The sequence below is a fragment of the Corticium candelabrum genome, chromosome 17 (assembly GCF_963422355.1).
Source record: "Corticium candelabrum chromosome 17, ooCorCand1.1, whole genome shotgun sequence".
Taxonomy (NCBI): Eukaryota; Metazoa; Porifera; class Homoscleromorpha; order Homosclerophorida; family Plakinidae; genus Corticium; species Corticium candelabrum.
This window is the reverse complement of record NC_085101.1, coordinates 1,425,186-1,446,161: the sequence shown is the minus strand read 5'-3', so window position 1 is coordinate 1,446,161 and position 20,976 is coordinate 1,425,186. Positions and strand designations below refer to the sequence as shown.

The window sequence follows — 20,976 nt, the reverse complement described above, 5'->3', positions numbered from 1 at the left end:
GTAAACAGCTTGGACGCGGGTGTATCCTAATTGTGGACATTGTTTTCTCCGTTACAGAAAGCGACTGAGCCTGAGTAACAGCTGGACTAGATACCGGAATGGTTGCCTCACAATCTGGTATTTTGGGCCGCAATCAAAACCATGTTCTGTGGTGTATCACCTCTGTGTAAAATGGCGTCGTGCCTTTCAAATTTTGCAGAAACCAAGTGTTCTGTTTACGATACAATGCAGGAGACGATCAATCATGTTTAGATGAACGTCTGAACTGCAAACTGTGGTTCTAGCATCTTCTTGTGTTGCTGCTTGAGCTGATTATCGATATCAGACAAGGTAGTTTTGACCTTCCATCTATCCTAAGTGAGTCTGTAGGTTATAATTTTGTGTCTTATTGTTGCCAGATCTAGTAGCAGTGAAGACAGTCAAATTCTGAATGGATTACGAATGTCGCTGATATTGACATTGCACCTACTTTGTTCGTTCTCCAGATGTAGCAGCAGTGAAAACAGCTAGATTGTCAGTGGATTACTGATGTCTAGATCTAGTATGAGTGAAGATATTCAGCTGTTTACTGGACTGGAAATACACGTTCGCTCCATGCACATAGTGCGCTTCTTTAGCACGTTACAGTCAACGTAACTATAGGCTCAAAACTTTACCAAGGTACTCGATAATTGCTTAAATAACGTCAGGGCACTTTCATGATCCGACAAAAGGTCGATTCGTATACCTCAAATTTGTGGACGTGATGGGAGGAACCTTGTACGTGCTAACAGTTTCACAGGTGAATCGTCGTGATACACAACAGAACATGGTTGTGATTGCGGCGCAAAATATCAGCTTGTGCGGCAACCATTCAGGTATCTAGTCCAGCTGTTACTCAAACCCAGTCGTTATCTGTGGCGGAGAAAAAATGTCCACAATTAGGATACACGCCGTTTGGGCTGTTCACAGACGTTGTCCCGTATATTTTGCTAGTGCGATAGCAGACGTTGTGCGATTCTAGTCGTACAGGTATTGTTCCAAAGCTTAGACATTGGTACGTACATCGGACATGTTTCCCTCTCTCTCCGTTGCAGTTTACCAGAGAAACAGCGTTTGTAACTCAAATTATCGGGGAGTGTCCACAATTAGGAACACCTTCCCTACTACGGCAGAACGTGAAAGCTGAGAGACAAAATACTCGCAAGTCCGGGATCATATCTCGATCTCTCTCGGTCGCTTTTCTACAAGACGAATTGAGACGATAGTCGTGTCTGTTGAAAAGTTCGCTTTGTATTTTTATGCCACTGAATAGCCGGTTAACCGTTTTTATAAATTTAGCTTTTACTGTTGCATGGCGGTGAGAAAGGTGATAGCCTACGGGATCCGGATGGACAAAATCTCGGTCACTCGAGTTTGATAAAGACGGGTTCCTCAGTAGGTTGTATTGTGTGATTTTTAGTCTAGTGTTGTTCTAGAGCTACATTAGACTAAATAGTGTCACAAATGTGCTATATTGTCACAAGTGTGCCTGTCTAATTAATTTTCTATTTCTATCACTTCAAATATGCATGATTGCAATGTGATGTCGGAATTTTGCATTTGTTGACAGTTAACCAGAGAGTAGTCCTATAGATACATGTTTCTACATTCTTGACTGGCAGATATAGTGATTCTTTATCTCGGAGGGGATGATTGATGATTCTATGAAGCAGAATTGCACACAGACTGCTTTATATTTATCGTTACGAGAGTTATAGATATATGCTGAGAACTTAAGAAAATGGTGACATGTTGCCAAACAATAAACTATTTTTCTCATAACACAGTTCTGAGTTCCATGAGCCAGTTATGAAGTTGTGAGAAAGAAAGAGTCCAGTGAAGATACCCAATTAACCATTCTGTATAACCAAGCAGTGTTGTTGACAATAACTGCTGTAGCTAAAATCTTACAATCAACGAGATCGTAGTACATACACAGTTTATGCAGAGTTCTGGCATACTGAAAAGGCATCTTGTGATATTCAACTTGTACCAGAATGGATTCAATGTATATCTCCATGATGATCAATCTATCACTCACAAATCTGCTAGCTATATGACTAAACCAGATGTACAAAATAGATTTTATCTTAATTATTATTCAAAAACATAATTTAGACAGAGCAGCTATATATTAAGCAACTGTTTATTCATTGTTAAAACTTTTACCTGTCTCAGTGACAAATAATATCACACCAAATATAATAAGTTAAAAATTCAAAAGATCTCAACAAGGGTAATAAATTGTTAACTACTAGTAGGTGTGTGCTTTGTTGTGCATGCATGCAGTCTCAGGTTTGTTTTGATATCTAGTCCTAGGATACGGAACGGCACAATCGAAACACGGCCTGCATGACTCGATCTAGTTGCATACCATCAAGTTATCTACATTCTTGAGTTCGTCAGTAGCATTAGTTAAACTTTAATCGACTGCCTTTTGGCGTCTTTTGCAGACATGAAAAACCATTTTCTGATCTCTGTCGTGACTCTGCACGTCATTTTGAGTGTTAATGTAACATTGAGACTTGACAGACGTGAACTGTGGGTACGAACTTGCGTACGTAGTACGATATATCGATTGTATGTGTTCTGTGTGGTATACGCACTTACCAAATGGTTTAGTTTGCACCTCCTGAATACTTCCTAGAATGTGCGTCGTCTAGGTAATGATCGACATGAAGAGGAAGTCTTTAAACTAGTCTGGTGGTATTCTTACTGAGAGGTAGGAAGGGAATGCATGATTTCATCTTGAGTTCTGACTTTGCAATGCATCATTTTGGGAGCTGCAGCAGGAATTGAAGGAAAGCAGAACTGCATCAAGTACATATGTATATATATATATATATATATATATATATATATATATATATATATATATATATATACATATATATACATATATAATATACAAGAACATATATATATATACTAATGCTCAAATAAATTTTTAAAAACCTTATTCATCTTTTCCAATTACTTAAAGTGTAAGCTGAATTTCAAATTGAAAAATTTTCGCACTTCTCTACTGTATGGCTCTCAATTCTTTGAGTAAAGAGTTGAACAGAACCGGTTACGGCTACCGGATGACCGCTGGGCTTGGTGAGACTGCAAAACGTCAGCTCATCAGTCATCTACTTTACATTGATGATCTGAAGCTGTATGGCAGAAACTCTGATCAGTTGGACGGGTTGTTGCACACGGTTGGTACCTTCTCTGATGACGTCCAGATGAAGTTTGTTCTGGACAAATGTTGTGTTGCACACTTTGTCAACGGCAGGCTATCTGGACACAACTGTGGAGTGACAGTAGGAAAAACGGAAACCAACAACTGTCTGGGACCGGGTCAAGTCTACAAGTACTTGGGTGTAGATGAGAGTAACGGTATCATCACAGCGTAATTTGGGATAAACTCCGTCGTGAGTACTTCCGCAAAGTGATGGTAGTTCTCCAGACTGAGTTGCATGGTCGGAACAAGATTCTAGCCATCAATGGGTTTGCACTACCGATTCTCACTTACAGTTTTGGCGTCATTCTTGGGGGTGCACGGACCTGCACCAGCTCAATCGACGGACAGGAACGAATCAGCCACATGTGCATCAGAAACCTGTATACGCAATGTTGACTTCCTGCAGCTGAGGAGGGGCTTCTAGAGTATTGGAACCGAACTATGGGGACTACCGTGTTATGGCATCTGTCTACACAGAGTACTTTACCGCTCAATATTCTGGTGTCTATAAGTAATATTAACCATGGATCAACGAATCAGCTCTTCCGTTCTACTGTCCACTGCGGTTTGCTGCAAATTTCCACGTATAAAATTCATAACCTAAAAGGCAACGCGCAACGCCATCCGGCATAGAAAATGAGCCGAAATACGTCACATATACAAAGTGCATGCACTATACAAACGGTTTGTTCTATATCTAGAAACATGTAGACTACCAGTTGACTCGATAGAGATCAGATCACTTGCCTGCTCACTCACCTAAGCTGAGAATTTCTGATCGACCAACATGGTTTAGAGATGCATTGCAACTCGAGAGATTTATAGAATAAAACTTGTCTCTTATACAAGATCTGTTCAAATGCGATCTTTCTGTGTACACCCGTCATTATGTATCGAGTTCTACTGACTTTTGAAACATACCGATACTGATAATTCTAGACCAACCCCTCTCGCATGCTTCTACGTTTCCACAAATATTCCATGAAGAAGTTAGTCAACGGCAGGTCAAACCGCAGCAAATGTGCAACGCCTACGAATATGGATAAAATAATGCTGCGGTGACTAAATAACATTGATTTGCATGTATTTTGGGTTTTAAAGACAAACCTTGCAAAGTACGATCGAGGCCAAAGAGTCGGACTAGATTTATTGAACAAATAGCCAATCAGAAATGTAAACAGAATTTTGATGTTTGTTCGTGAAGATTAGACAGAGCATTAATAGTAATTATTAGAGCCGACGACTACTTCTCAAACCGTCTAGCCAATTCATCCCAGGTTGACTTCCACATTTATTAAAGGTTGTAAATTTTTAGTGTTTACTAAATTGAAGTTAGTGGTGCCAGGTTGATTGATGTGTTATGTGAACTACACATGCAGGAACTTCCATTGAGTAAGCCAATAGTATCTGAAATCAAAATCAATGGCCCGTAACAAGCAAATACAAAGAAGTGGACCTAACGTGCGCTAGCAAGATTGGCCTGATCAGTGATTAGAACACGTTAGAGTACATGGCTAGTTGTCTGGCCAATAATCAGTTTAACATCTATTTACAAAATAATTTTGTGACTATCTTGCATAATGTGTAGTTAACATGTATGTGATCAATAAATCTATGTTGTTTGTACTGTAGATAGGTACATTAAAAATCTGAAATTGAATTTTTCGAAATAGGCATCTTGTAAAATGTTTACTCTAGAAAATATTGGTCAGACCTGCTCCTACAGCCCTGAATCAATAATTCAAGCATGTGATTAACCTTTTGACAGGGCGAAGACCGAGCAATGCAGCTAGTTTAGTAAATAAACTCCAAGTAAAGGTTTTACTTTATACACATGCCAACCCACTCAGACAATTTCAACACAGCGCCGTAGGGAAGTAAAACAAACAAACCAAAACTCTCCACCGGTCCGTCAAAAGTAGCAATCTACAAGCAATCACCATAGTTTATGCTGGAAGTCAAAATCACCAGATTTACGCAAAGAATATGAAATTAAATGCATATATCAATTATCTTAACCTAGTATGTTTTCAGGCGCGTCAGAGCTCCATTTAGCAATACTTCCGAGTGCCAACTCGATCAATTCATAATCTATAGGTCAGACCACAGGCTTCCTCGTTGTCATTTCTTAGCACCTTGTGTTACCTTACAGAAACGTGTGTAAGTAAGAGAAGAGAAGCATGCCAGGACATATTGTCTGCGCCATTCTGTTTCCAGTATAGAGACACGCGTTCCGAAGACATCAGATCCAGTCGTTGAAATGGCTTACATTTGTTGTATAGATGCTGGTGGGAGTGTGTCTCGCAAACGACCAGAGTTGTCTCGTAAGGACACTGTTCCAAGAGGTACGTGCATACAACAGAAAAGCAACAATGTGACTATACGTACCTCCTCTATATATGTATACGTGCTAGTTTTTGTTTGGTGTGTGTAGGTATCAGCATTGCAAGGAAACGTAGAGGTAAGACAGTTTCATTGCTGGCATGCTTAGGTGTCAGTCAGTAAGTGTCCGAGGAGGGCGGCGGGCAAATTTGATATGTGAACCCTGCAAAGTATGGCTGCTGACAACTTCTGGCCACCACTGTCTGTTGGCTAACTTTAGACGACCCTCTACATGTGCATATATATATATATACATGCAGTCTATACATGCAGTATATACATGACCTCAACAGAAGATGACCCAAGTACTTAGTGACATTTGCAAATCACTGAATTTCAAACTTATGGCTCCCACAGTACGTTTGCCAGCCCCCCTCCGAAACTTAATAATGACCGGCTCCTTCTCTACACATGCGCGTACTCAATTGCTTGCATGGGATGTGATTCAAAATGTGTTGAGCAAGCGGGCACTTAATAATAAATCAAAGCATGCGAAGTCATTTTGCCTTATGAACAAGATTTGAGAAGCAACTACTGCATGAGTTCAGATGCAGCCCAATGACACTCTTCAAGGATCAACACGCATGTGTATAGTAGGCCTTCATTTGTTTTCGGTGATCCTTCAATACAACTACCGTAGCAACGGAGTGATATCACATGATCTTGTCTCCGAAAAAGAAACCGGATAACACGTGACAAACTAGTTTGACACCCTACTGATTTCGTGAATGGTGGTTGGTCGACTGTAAATATTATCACATTTGAGTTGCTTTGGAGTATGATAACGGGTACGCAGGCCCGAATCCAGATGGGGGTTTAGGGAGTTCAACCCCTTCTTTCTAATAGGCGTGGTTCAATAATTTTACATAATTTCATTAGAAAAGAGAAAATTAGTAATGCTATAAATAACTGCTACCAGGTCAACCCCCTCTTTCAAAATTCCTGGATCCGGCCTGGGTACGGTAGGGTCTGGCTACGCGAGGGTTAATAAACGACCAAATTTGGTAACCATTTCCATAACTAATTGCATTTAAGCTGCTTAGCTAACTCATGCGGAGTGTTTGCACTGTAGTTCTTCTTCCTTTACCTTATTGCAGAAGTTTCTTTTAGAAATCCACAGGCAGAAGTGCCTGTTTGAAGACTGCGCAGGCATCCTGAGATGTCCACATAGTATACGGCCCTGTTGAGATCTAGTTTCTAATGCGTCGTCTTCTAATCCACGACAGGAGACGAGCAGCACAGAGAATCTGCGCGATGCTCCTGAGCGCGACGTCAACATGACCTTATCTAACGTGGAGTCCCTGAGCTCGCTTCTCAACACAGTAACTAGCATCGTGAATGCCTGCATGCATAGCTACTAAATAAAAAGCGTTTTGACTTTCCGTTCAAGGTCTTTGTTGCATGCACTGCAGTCCTACTAGATTTGGCAGTTGCAAGTAAAATAGGATGAGAAATAATATACAATTTATAATTATTGACGAATATGTGGGTCTCTTGCGATTGTGGCTAACTTGCAGTTCCCATGCAAAAGGAGTTCAAATTTCTACTTCTCACAAAAATAAATATAGAAATCTCAAAATATATTATTTATTTATTATTATTGTTAACTAACCTGTGCAGATACAGGGGCCAGTGAGATAGTACAACTTTATGGCAACAACAACAAAACCTGTTAACACTCTAGAGTAATAAAGATATTTGTATTACAATATTACTAGCCTTTTAAAAGTATGGCCACCAAGACCCGTTTTTTACTTTGACTAAAAGTTAAATGTTAAACGATTAATTTTAACGAAAGCCATATTTTTGGAATCATTTGGTTAATCCCATACCATGCACAGCCTTCCAGATGAGACTGCGACACCAAACCAATTTGTTGTGTACATATTCTAGAATTTCATTATTTTTCATTGCAGGAATTAACAGCAGACTTACAGAATGAAAAAGAAGAGAGAAACAAACTGCAGGTCAACAATTCTGCTACGTTACAGATTGTCTAATTAATACATACTTTGACATGACATTAATTTTATAGAAAGAAAACGCTGAATTGAGAAACATTACTGCTCTGGTTCTAACAGACAATATGCTTCTTAACCAAAACTTGACAGTGAGTTGTTATATTAGCGGTTAAAATGAATGATTGTATGCATGTGCTTGTGTGTGTATGTCATGGTTTGCGCTTGTGTGTGTGTGTGTGTGTGTGTGTGTGTGTGTGTGTGTGTGTGTGTGTGTGTGTGTGTGTGTATGTGTGTGGTGTGTGTGTGTGTGTGTGTGTGGGTGTGGGTGTGCGTGGGTGTGTGTGTGTGTGTGTGTGTGTGTGTGTGTGTGTGTGTGTGTGTGTGTGTGTTACGCGCGTACTCAGGATGTATTTGGTAGGATTTCCAGGAGTTAACATTAATACGAGAAATTAATATCCATAACACAATGTGGTAGTGGTTATCATTCATTTTATATGCATACGGGTCTTAATTGAACCTTGTCGCTATCACACAGCGTCAACAATTGTTACGTACAATTCTAAAGAGTCTCGTTCAGTAATCGCGCTAGTAGTCACTGGCGTAAAAGGAAAAGTTACGCACACCTTTTCAACACACATGCAAGGACAAAAATCAGGGTACTTTAGTCACATTTTTGAATTTACCACTAGATCTGGTTGTCTCAAACTTCCAAACCAATTTTTGCACCTCGCGTATTTCGATCCCCGAGGCAAATGAAATACGAGGGTATTTTACGCGTGGTAGTTAGCGCACGTTAGGCAGATCACTTTCTTGCTTGTTTTGTAATGAGCCTGGCTGTCATACTACTGCATATCTAGAGAACGTGCTTTTGTTTGATTACTTTTTTATTCTCGTAAATTCATTATAAGAGAAGCATTCTGTGGACGGTCTTGCTACAGTGTGAGAGAACTCAATAGTTATCTAACCGGTATGCTTACCTATGCACTTTGTTTTGCAGCTGAATCGGTTGATTATTAGAAGGTTACAATACCTGATGTGTTAATTGGGACGTGTCCTGTAGCAAACTTTAGACGACACTCTAAACGCTTTTCTCTGGATATTAATTAAACGAAAAAGCTAAAACTAAACAATTAACCAAGCAAATAGCTCGTTCTCTCCACGTAAGCCGTAAATTCTGCTTGAAAGTATGACGGAAGAATAGGTCTACTGAAGACAATTTTATTCAAGAGAGGTACAAATTACGGCAAGAAGGCAAATCTTCCAAATATCTTCGCATTCACATTCTGCGTGCATTCTCGATATCCAACGTAAGTTAGTACAGTGGGCGAATCCTAATCTATAGCGGGGCAGCATGTGGGGGTTGCACATAATATCGCTTACAAAAGCGAAGATGACGGAGTAACTTATCCTTTCGATCATTTTTCTACTCATAATTCTTAAGCTCATTTTTGTTAGACTTATTCATTAGGAATGCGACCATACATAAACGGTTTTTGAATAATTAACCAAAGTTTGGCAAAATTGCAACTTTCTATGATCGCAAAGAACATAAAGAAGACCGTTGAAGAAATGACAAAGAAACTAGAAAAACAAGAAGAAATATCTAGTGAGCTGAAGGTTGTTCTATTTTTGACCATTTTTCTGGCTAGTCAACCGATGGACCTAAAAATGTTATAGAATGTGTCGTCAGCATTGCAAAGAGACGCTGCACAAAGTAAACAGGACATTACGGTACAAAACAGTCTTAAAGAGTGTGCGAGATACTGTAAGTAATTTGCTTTTGTTTTAGTCTCTAGCAGCTGTTGTTGATCAACTTCAAGTTTCTGCAAATACTACATTTCAAGTAAGCCAATATTAAATTAAGTAATCAACCCAGGCTGAGAAACTATAGATGAAATATGCGAGGGCCAGATGTGGGTAACAATACTACTTTATATAGAGGTCTGCAGATGTTTCCAATTCTACGATATCTGTAACGTACGTGAGGTGGGGACGCACATCTTGTCCACAACGTGCAAATCTGGTGTACAAAGGACGAGTTGGCGGGGGACTTTATATTAATCCCGGAAGTGGAGTTAATGCGCTGTGTCTTCCTGAAAATCCAATCTATGACAGCGTCTTCAATGATCCTCAAACTGTTGATCGCATATACAACGCAGAGTACGAACTGCACGACTACAATCCTTTTCCTGGAGTTCAACCGAATGACGACGTCCCATGTGCCGTTTGCAATGTCGATTTGAAGAGTACAAAAATTATGATTGCCGCAAGAAACGAATGTCCTCCTCGATGGCAGAAAGAGTATGCAGGATATCTCATGTCTGGCCATTATAATCACGGTCACTCAATCGAGTATCTGTGCGTTGATCATGACGCAGAAGCTGTGCCTGGCACCGGTGCCAATCACGACGGCATGCTTTTGTACTTTGTTGACGGAGTATGTGGAGGTCATCTTCAGTGTGGTCCTTACATCAGTGATCAAGATCTGACGTGCGTTGTCTGCACTAAGTAAGCAAGACTGAAAAAGAAAGACAATTAACGGATTCTTCTAACAGTGTACGGGAATAAGTGCATGCTAAACAAGTTCTGTCAGTGTGGTCAATTCTAGTGTAATTTGAAGTTGTGTCATCGTTTAATGAGTTTATATACTTGCTAAATGTTCTCTTAAATCACATAATTAATATAGAACTAAATAATTGGCATAGTGAACTAATTAATGATGTCCGGGAGAACCGTACTAGTGGTAGCACCCCTTATGTATAGTACCAGTACGGATGCAAATAATCTAAAATGGCTGCCAATTTGTTGGAAGCCAGTTCCCCATAACTCATTATAGTGTTTGAGCTCACACGTTCCTAATGCCGCGCCTCCCAGAGAAGGCATGTCCACGAGCATGCGTGCAATTTTCCGCCGGGCTTGCGCAGTCTTCATCCGCATTGTTTTCGTTGGCGCCACGAGCAGTGGGCTTGATAGCTTCCAGATATCCGATCACCAAACTACGGCAACCGGAACTGTACATCTGAGTGAAGCTCAGCTAAGTTTACAGCGGAACAATTTCTCTGCGCGAGGTCCACCAATGAGCCGGGCAATCCACCAGAGGAACAGCAACACAGATAATCGGGTACGAATAACAGGCTAGTTGTGTTGGTAGCGTTGCCATGCCTCAGAAAAACGCGGGAATTTGGATCTGGACTTGCAAGAGCTAGGATAGGTGGGCCGCAGTCCGTTGCTGGTGACGCCGTAGGAGGCCATGAGTTTAGTGCGACTCAAGTGCGTAGAAGTAATAGCCCGACTATGAATCCTACTCCATGACACTCTCCCCGCCACTCAGCAGCACAGGAGCATGACGCGGTAATCGGAGCATGGTCGTAATAACCATGACGGGAGCGGTTGATCGGACAGAGTTACAATCTATGACACGTGAAGGAAATGCGTGGCAGCAACAGCACTAGAATATACCCAAAGTCTGTATGCGTACTAAAGTTGGTTGGGCTGCAGCCCGGGGATCTTATTGCCGAGCAGCTTGTCATGGAGAATTGCGCATTGGCAAGGCGTGACCGCAGCAGCCGCCATCGAGTATACAGACAGCGTAGCTGCAGCTCCTGGGTGGCATGATCTAACAGTGGTTGCGCCGCAACCTTGCTCTAAGTGGCTAACAGTGGTTGGGCAGCAGCCATGCCCTAGCTAATTGGTAAATTAACAGTAGTTGGACAGCAGCCCAGAGACATATACGTATTTGATACGCAAGGCATTGCTTGGCAGCAGCAGACTCGAGTGTAGCCAAGTTGGTACGCGGTAATTAAGCATCCCTGAGAACGTACATCACATAGCTGAGTGTTCTGTCATGGAGAATGACGCGAAAAGGAAGACGCGGCCACAGGGAATATGCAGCGAAACCTACGTAACCTAGCTAGGCTATTCCATGGGTTTTTTGGGTTCCTGTTAAAAATAACCTATGTAACACAACGTGCGGGAATCTGACACCCTCCTAGCTCACGACCTGATGCGTACGCTGCAGCTAGACAGATTGCAAACCAATAGAATATAGCGGAGATGACCTCATGCAACTGTTCTGTGCTTTCTAGCAGCATTGCACCAGTGCAGACAAGTCTGTGGACCGAAGTCCACAGAACCCACTGTAACCTTCGCAACACAAGCAAAAGCCAATGCAGTTGAAACCAACTATCTCTAGACAGCGCTCGAAAGTACAAGAGCAAGCTACCTGCAGCTGAACGATGGCAAGAAATCAAGTAGGTCTTTCAGCATTCGGTCTATGCTAGTAACACATAGAGATGAACTGCGATTCACCTCGAGCTCGTGTTCTAGGACAAATCAAAAACCATTTCTAGCACATCGGGACGATGGATCTGTTCTCGCAATCGAAATGTGTATCTACACCCCAAAACGGCAAATCGATTGGCCGATCGCGAGTGCTACAACAGCGCATTCTGTCAACGCTAGCTCTAAGCTCGTGGCGGGAAAATCAAATGACATTACTAAAAAGATCATCAAAGGCGGCACGCTTCGACCGCTTTAAATTGGCACTGAAGACAGCAGGTTAGCTGCAGAAATGAACTAAGTGTATACAGACGGTAGGCCTACTGGTCATGTAAGAATGGCGGGATTCCGCGGCAATAGACATGCAGCGCGTATTTACAGTTACTAGCCTATATCATAGTTATGCTCCATACCAAATAATTCAAATCGTCGATAGGTACAGCAAGCCCTACCGTGTAGCCAAGCCTAAGCGAGGTACCTACAATCCGTCTGAATCAATGAAGTGGATTCAGCATACGTGTCATTGTTGCAAAGAGTTTGTGCGTTTCTTCCAAACAGAAGAGCAGCGATTAGCGCTGATGAAGTGCCTTCGTCACAAACCTCCTTCTCTTCCACCTCCCAAACACCTCCGGGCTTCTGGGATCGAGGCACACCTTTTTGTCCGCATGTGGATGGAAGTCCGAGGGCTCTGAAGATAAGAAAGGTTGAAACACTGCCAGATACACCAGGAGACATGTTGGGGTGGGATTCTGAATAACAGAAACGTTAAATTTTGACACATTTAACTATTTCATTTTATTTCCAAGTTTCAAAAGTTTAGCTAATAGCACTACTAGTAGATGTGCACCTATCATATTATGTGCACACCACACACAGACACAGACACACAGACACGCAGCAGGAAGAATGACCTTTATTGATGTACACAAACAGCCTTTAATCCAGTTGACTGTGCACTCCCAACTTTCTGTACGTGTCTGCTTCCACAGCTACTTGGTGCAAGTCTCTACAGCAAACAGAAAAAATTCTGATCTCAAATATAGTACCTGTAGTAGTTTTGTAATGTGACCATTAGGCAAACATGATGCCATTACTGTGTTAGCAGAACGAATCACCATGCCATAGAACCTTGGAAGGACTACCTTCTTGCAAACTGCAGTGCTCACTGTCGCGCTTGACCCAGGTGGAAATAATCGCACCAGGAACTGACAAGCCACTTGATGATCAGGTTGCACTTTGCCGCTAAAACAGGTTTGTTGTGTTTTCAACCATATCTTGAGCATATTCGACAATCTCTTGGCCCAAAGCTATATAACAGTCATGTTCATAAGCGACATTATACAAGAACTGCGAGACAGTATATATATATATATATATATATATATATATATATATATATATATATATATATATATATATATTGATATATCATGTGCTTAGTTACTCCATGCGCTTCGTCTTCAGCTTCAGTAGTTGGCAATGCATCATTATCCTTGTAACATTGGACAAACTCTCATTGGATTTCACAGAAAGCCAAAGTTCGTTCAATGTTCTTGCCATTGTTGGGTGTTTTTGTATAACGTTGCACTGCCCGCTCATAACAGTAGCACCAATCATTATCTAAACTCCCGAAACGCTTTACACAATCCCGCAGGTGCACTAAGTTATGTACTATGACTTAGCAGGCCTTGAGTCCATATTCTGCTTTAAGCAAACTGTTGTGTCTCAAGCATAACTGATAGAGAACGTTTGCTCTCTCTTCAGTCGAGCCATTGCGCCCATCACCATACAAATACTCTATGATCCTTAACTTGCATTGCCAGATCTCAGAGCGCTCCTTTGAAGTCAGATCATAACGGAGTGGTTCTGATACTGGGTAGGCCAACTTTTTCCATTCTTCAGATAAAAATAATCAATTGATAAAACCATTGTAAATAGATATAACTGCGCTACCTTTCCAAAATCCAATATGTAAAGTATTTGGGGGATGTGTAAAGCCCTCATTTCTAAAGCACAATAATCCACATCTTCAGCAACCCAACAAGGGAGCAGAATTAATAAATAAATAAACTTTAAGCAGGCAGACTGACAAACAAACAGACAAACAGACATAGACTCTTAGGCTCCACTTTCGGACTATTATTCTTTCTTGTGTTTGCATGCATCTATAGTCTGAAGATTTTAGAACCTTGTAATTGATGTGTTCACAGATAAACACACATACAGCCAGACAGACAAACAAACAAACAAACAAATTGACAAACATACCAACAGAAAAACATTGCAGACCGACAAACAAACAAACTGTCACATATGCAGAGAAGCAAACAGACTCACCAATAAGTCACATACACTGCAAAACTTAGAACAGCTACCTGCAGTCCATGACAATTTGGCCAGTCTCACTGAAAGCAGTTTAAACATAAGACTTTGAGCTGTGCCTTAATTCTTCACCCTCTAGCTCATCGAACGTTCGTTGGAAATCGTGTTTGACAACCCCTAGTGGCAAACTATGCTGCGCATCAATTACGAAGTCTGTTGTCAAGTTGAATCCATAAAGATTGTAGAACTGGTGGAAAATAGTAGTGCCCTTGAAACCTAGTTCTTTAGCAATGCTGTGCGTCACTGACTGTCTTTCCTCTTGATCAACAGAGGCCAGTGAATCTAAAAGTGCTGAAGTAAGTTCTCTCCTCTGCTTAGACGGCTTGCTAATTGATTGTAATTGCCATAATTGTAATGTGTTGACCGTAATGCCATCTCTCCTAAACACAACTTTTAAGTGCCTGTTACAAAGGAAGTACACACACACACACACACACACACACACACACACACACACACACACACACACACACACACACACACACACACACACACACACACACACGGTTTACACCTTCAATAGTACAAAAGCGACAAGGTTTCTTCCGGCAAAATATCCCTTTTGACACTTTACATTGTGCAACGTGATCACCAGTCCACATGAGAAGAATATGGTAAAGCTTTGCAGGTCTTTTTACATAACCGGATAACGATAAAGCATTGTTGACATCAATACCTACAAAAAATTTCCAGAACTATTAAGTCCACCATGCTCTATGCTAAGTTTAAACTATATTTATGTTATGATATATGCGTGATTCACAAGCATAACTATTATTATAACCTGACGTCGCACTCATTAAAATGCATACCTAATTAACTATGCATACCGACCTTCAATAAATCCATTAATAGTCTACTCACAAAACGGAGCCATGAAAGGATCGAGTAAGACAGATAGCTGCTTTGGAAGCAAGTAAGTTGGAATAAATCCAAGTACAAACACTTGATCATCATGATTTTTATCCTTCTTTGACATTGCTGCTACACTGACTGTAATTGTTCCTGTGTCATTCAATGACACACAAACACAATGCGACAAAATCTCACAAATGAAGAAAAACTGATACTGTCATAACAAAGTTTCTCTACATAGATAATGTATGAATCATAAGAATGGATACTGGATAACTAATTGCATGCACATTATTCTAAATATAAATACTAAAAATCATAATTTAGTAAATCTATGATTGCACATGTAAATTATCTAATATTGTTCCAACCAGAGAAAACAACACACAAATCAGATTTCCCTTAACACAGCCATGAGAGGGCTTTTTAATGGTTGTCATCCATTCCAGTGACCTAAACAATCACAATTCGTTTACACTGCCTTGCCAGACACACTGAGATAATAACAAACCAACGTAGGCAATATTTATTGGATCTCAAAAAGTGTTCTTAGACACTATCTTGTTCTCACAGTAACACAGTGGACAGGTCACTGATATTAGTCCTGAGTCATCAATCGAGTGAGATCCAAGAATCAACTGTGCTGATAACATGCAGACCATTGCAACCAAGTGTGATGCATCTAGCAGGCAATGTCCGCTCCTTAGAAAAAAAGTGTTTGACTTTATAATAAATACTATAAACCGCACTTCAACAACCAGCACAAACCATGTCTGGATCCCAGAAATGAGACCTAAGGAAATCTTTGATCATCCCACACTTCCTTTTGCAAGAAATAACCCAAGAGTTGTTGTCATTTTCCAAGTGCTCTTGCTGGAGCCAATGAGCCTTTTCTTTCCAATGGCCAATCATTTTCTCACACATATGATTTTGCAACATCCAATTTCGAAGTTTGTCGATCACACTTAAATATTAATATTTAACAATGCCTTATATCCGAAATATTCGCAGAAGTCACTGTCAGAGGACTAGAGATCGTAATGACATGGATGATCACTGTGAAGGCAAATGTAATAGAGTCGTGGTTGACTGTACCCAAAACTTACGAGATCTTTCTGCACTGATTGCCAAGAAGTTGGAAAAACAGGCATATCAGGTGTTTCTCTAATACCTTTTCAGGTATTTCTCTGATACCATTTGCCAATTTCAAAAAATCTTCAAAACACTTTATAGACATATTGCACAACCCCTACAGTTGCAGTAGGTCCATAACTGCTTTACAATAAGAAAAATTTTGCCCATTTCCGTCTCCTTCTTCGTATTCTTGAGGGAACTGTTCTTGTTCATCGATTTTCTGTTGAGGGCTCTGGGGCCTACACAAAACTGCAAATAGTTGCTGTCCATTCTAACATTCTAAAGCATGGCGATATGCTGTCTTTCTGGACACTGGCATAAAGTTGCAAGAATCACAAGGGCAGTGACAATGCTGGACAGACACACCTCCACAGTCACAAATCATGGAATTTACCAATGGGAGCAGGGCACACTCGTTTAGCAGCATGAAGTGATGCATTAGAAGCTACACGTGCAACATCACAGAATTTAGATATCTATATATACAAAGACACTGCTAATTGTTCTTACCAGCCATATCCTTTGCCACCAATCTCTATCCTAAGGTCATAACAGTGTTTAGCTTCAATTAGACGGTTGAGTCTTGTCAAAATCAGCAGATTGTAGCCCAGAGAGTAACCTACTTAGCTGTACATTAGGGAATAAAACTATTACTACTCAGTGAATTTGTAGGACAAAATACAAAGCATAACTGAACCAAGCCACTCTATAGACATCAACTACCTAGAAGCAACTTCAGCAATAGGATCGAAAACGCACCAATCAGCTTCAAGATACTGCCTGCGGACCTGAACGGGAGCCTTGGCCAGGCCAAACCTTTGATCCTCTTGATAGCCAATCACTATCAAGAAGTGTTAGATTACACAGATAATTAATATGCGGGAATTTTAATTCAACAGGCAGCTAAGCCAGTTCAGCTTGTCACCTTCCCGGCTATATTAGCCTTCACATACACAAATTCAGTAAAGACTTCACCACGATTGCCTTCGCAGAAGAGGATACCGAACTCCAAGAGCAAAATTTTGCTGCAAAAGAGCAAGAGATTGATGCCATCGACCTCATTCAGCCAACACACAAAAAAGTGTCGCTAGAAAAAGGTAATTTGCTAGAAATTTACTCACCAGTACTGTACTTACCAACATTGCAACAATTTTTCACCCATGCCCTTGCATTATTATTTCTTTACACTTTTGATCCTGGTCTGTGAAAGAAACGGCTATATGGCTAAGAACAGTTGGATGTGACGAAATTGTTACAGCTTGTTTTATTGGTGGGTTTGCACAGTCACTGCATGCTTGAGGCATTAATGAACAAAGTTGCACACTCCCTGTTGTTCTAGACTTAGGGAAAGAATTGAAGCACTAAAGAAACAAATTACGGTTAGGCAAATCAGTGGCAGCAGTCTGTCTAGATGTTTGGTCCACAAATTGCTTCTTCTTGCATGTAGAAGAACAGGAGAAAAGCGAATCAAAACCTATGAAAGTCGATTGCGTGTCAAATGCATATGGCAAGCTAACAAAGGAACGGCAAGCGTTTCTGAAAGCCCACCGTCCTTGGCTGTACAACTAGTACATGCAAAGTAAACGTACATTCACGTTCAAAAATACGACCTCCGTTGTCTTTAAAAATTCACCCTAATATGTTGATCTAGGCAAACGGTTCATCAAAAGCGAAGTGCGCAAACGCTTCCTCATCGCCACCACATTTGGGTCGGCGGAAGAGCAAGAGAAGATGGAAGCGCTGGTCAAAGACCTTGAAAACAAGTGCTCTGTGCCAGAAATCGGGTTTGGGCTAGGTACGAAGTCTCTGAAAAACAGTCGTAATTACAGTAAAATTACTATAGTAATTAGTATAGTGTTCTCACTTCATTGATTTGTAGTTGGAATCCACTGCCATGCTATTCACACAACCAGAGAAGCCAGGAGACGTCAGCAAGAAAAGGCAAGAAGGCCGAATGTAAGACAATTTACAATGTGCCTCTTTCCACAAACATGTTTTCACAACAACTTGAATAGTGCACTTGGCTCATTGTCCATCGTCGTGTAACTCACATGATGATCGTCAACAGTTGGAAGGTTACTTATCTAACATAGTCTGTCTGATGCATTCCGCTGCATATCATTGCCTGCCATTGAAAGATCAGTGCCAAAGTAAAAAGATTGGTATTAATGGTTGGAACCAATATGTTCGTCCTTATCAGGTGGCTGCACGACAGTCTTTTGTCAGTGAGCAGCGTCTGGAAAGCCAACCATTGGTCCTGTCTATGAAGTAATGAAGAATGATAAGAAAAGATACAAGTATGCAGTAAGACGACTAAAAAGACATAAAGAAAGAGATACGTTTAGATAGAATAGCCTGTCACATGTTGGGGGCTCTAGCTCTCAGTTTTGGCAGAGAGTTGATAAGCTGAAATCTTCAAAAATCTCACAAGCAACATCCATTAATGGGTTATCTAATGAAACCGATACTGCGCAACTCTGGAGAAGTCACGTTTCTGAGATGTATGACATGTCTGGTACAAGTCAAAATAGACAATCACAATGTCTACACAGGGAGGTACCTTTTGGATCTGAGTTTGTAGTAGAAGATGACATGGTTGAGAAAGTCATTCAGTCTCTAAGGAGCAATAAGGCTCCCGTTTCGGACAATATCTGTGAGGAACATTTGATGTATGCCCCAGGTTGCGTCATTGCTCATATCTCAACTCTTTTCACTTGTATGTTGATTTATGGCTATCTGCCCAACTCCATGACAGATGGGATTATAGTACTAATAGTGAAAGATAAACTTGCCAGCAGATCTGACATGTTAAATTACAGGGATATAACTATGTCTTCAACAATTTCTAAAATCTTGTAACTTAGCGGACATGCGTAAGTCAAATCTTTAGTCAAGCGATCTTCAATTTGGCTTTAAGCAAAAACATAGTACAACTATGTGCTCATTTCTAGTACTAGACACTATAGAATATTTCAATATGAGAAGATCTCCTGTATTTTCTTGTTTTATGGACACCTTTAAAGCCTTTGACAGGATCGGTCATCATAAATTGTTTAGCATCTTGGAAGATCGAGGTCTCAATCCATTAATTTTACGGTTACTGGAATACTGGTACAAAAATTTGAAAGGCAGAGTTAAGTGGGGACGAGTCTTATCTGATACATTTGCTGTAACTACTGGTGTGCGACAAGGTGGTGTCCTTTCACCAATATTGTTTTCTATTTACATCGACGATGTATTGGTAAAGATTAACAGGTCGGGATATGGTTGCAGTGTTGGAAAAGTTAATATAGGAGCAATGGCATATGCTGATGACATCTGTCTCTTATCTGTCTCCTCATATGGCTTACAACAATTATTATATATTTTTTCTACGTTTGCTGTTGAGAGACACTTAGTGTTTAATTCTTCTAAGACAAAGTGTATTCGTTTTTTCTTCAATAGAGCATCGTGGTTGTCAACGTTGCCACTACCTAAGCTGATTCTTGACGGGAATATTTTGGACTTTGTTCAAAGCTGGAAACATCTCGGGCATATTATGTGCGCTGATATAAAAGAGTCATTGTCAATTGAGTTTGAAATGAAGAGTTTTTCTTATCCTTCAACTCTTTTTACCATCAATTTAAAGGAGCCACTCCGATTGTGTTATGTCGTCTATTTTTACAAGCATTTTCAGCTGTATTTTATGGGTGTCAGTTGTGGTGTTGCAGTGATAGTCAACTACATAAAGTACGTGTAGCGTGGAATGATGCTCTAAGAAATATTTGCAATGTCAGAAGAAGAGGATGTCATGTCGATACAATGATTTATTCCACCGGTCTTTGCCTTTGCCCGAGATGCTGAGGAAACAAAAGCTATAGTTTTTGTCTTCTCTAATTCAGTCTGAGAACAGTGTTATCGCGTCCATTTCGTCTCTTATGTATAATTCTCCGCAGTCGTCCTTTTTTACTTCATGCCTGGAATGGAAATTGCATTACTGCCAAAGCCACACCAGGGTACTATCGAGACAATCAATTGCTCATGACATTTGGAAGAACGTTGATTTATCTCTATCTGAGTCTAGGCGCGAGGCTGCAAGCTTGGCATACCATTGGTTGTTTGAACCAGCTAGAAGTAGTAAATCAGTACTAGAAGACTTGTTTCAGTAGATTGATACCACAGTAGTTATATTACTTGTTTGTTTGTTGGGTTTTTTTGTTTCTATTTTTGCACCATTAATTTTAATGAGTGCGACGTCAGGTTATAATAATAATAATAATAATAATAATAATAATAATAATAATAAGACCTGCAGCAGCTCGATCGACGGACCAGAAAGCTTCTCTCTATGCACGGTGTCCACCATCCTGCTGCAGACGTTGACCGACTGTACGCTCCTTGCAGTGATGGGGGTAGGGGGTTACAACAGATTGAGTCGACATATCAATCTTGTATTGTAAGGCTGAGCTGTTACCTTGCTGACAGTTCTGATCCTTTCATGCAGATGATACGGGAGTGTGACTCTGGAAAATCTTTACACTCGATCAAGCGCATGGCTTGTCGGTTTACTGCACAGCTGCGGAGGAGTCTTGCTTTGGACGACAAGTCGCAGAACTTACACAGGAATGCATCCATCTCGGTTGAAGGTGGCTTTGAGCAAGCGCCTAAAACAGATGCGAGACATTACCGTACGTGTTGCAGTTCTCTTCGTGTGCGATCCTGGAGCGGGAAGCCTATGCACGGGCAGTATCGTCGTCT

General features: G+C 40.7%; 1 long non-coding RNA gene across 1 annotated transcript; it reads right to left on the bottom strand.

Annotated features, from left to right (window-relative positions):
* Positions 1–12,505: 12,505 nt before the first annotated feature.
* LOC134192929 (uncharacterized) lies at positions 12,506–13,107 on the bottom strand. The gene is made up of 3 exons (XR_009971989.1): positions 13,011–13,107; positions 12,780–12,874; positions 12,506–12,617 (listed from the first exon to the last, which is right to left on the bottom strand). It is a non-coding gene; the product is annotated as an uncharacterized LOC134192929 (long non-coding RNA).
* Positions 13,108–20,976: the final 7,869 nt, after the last annotated feature.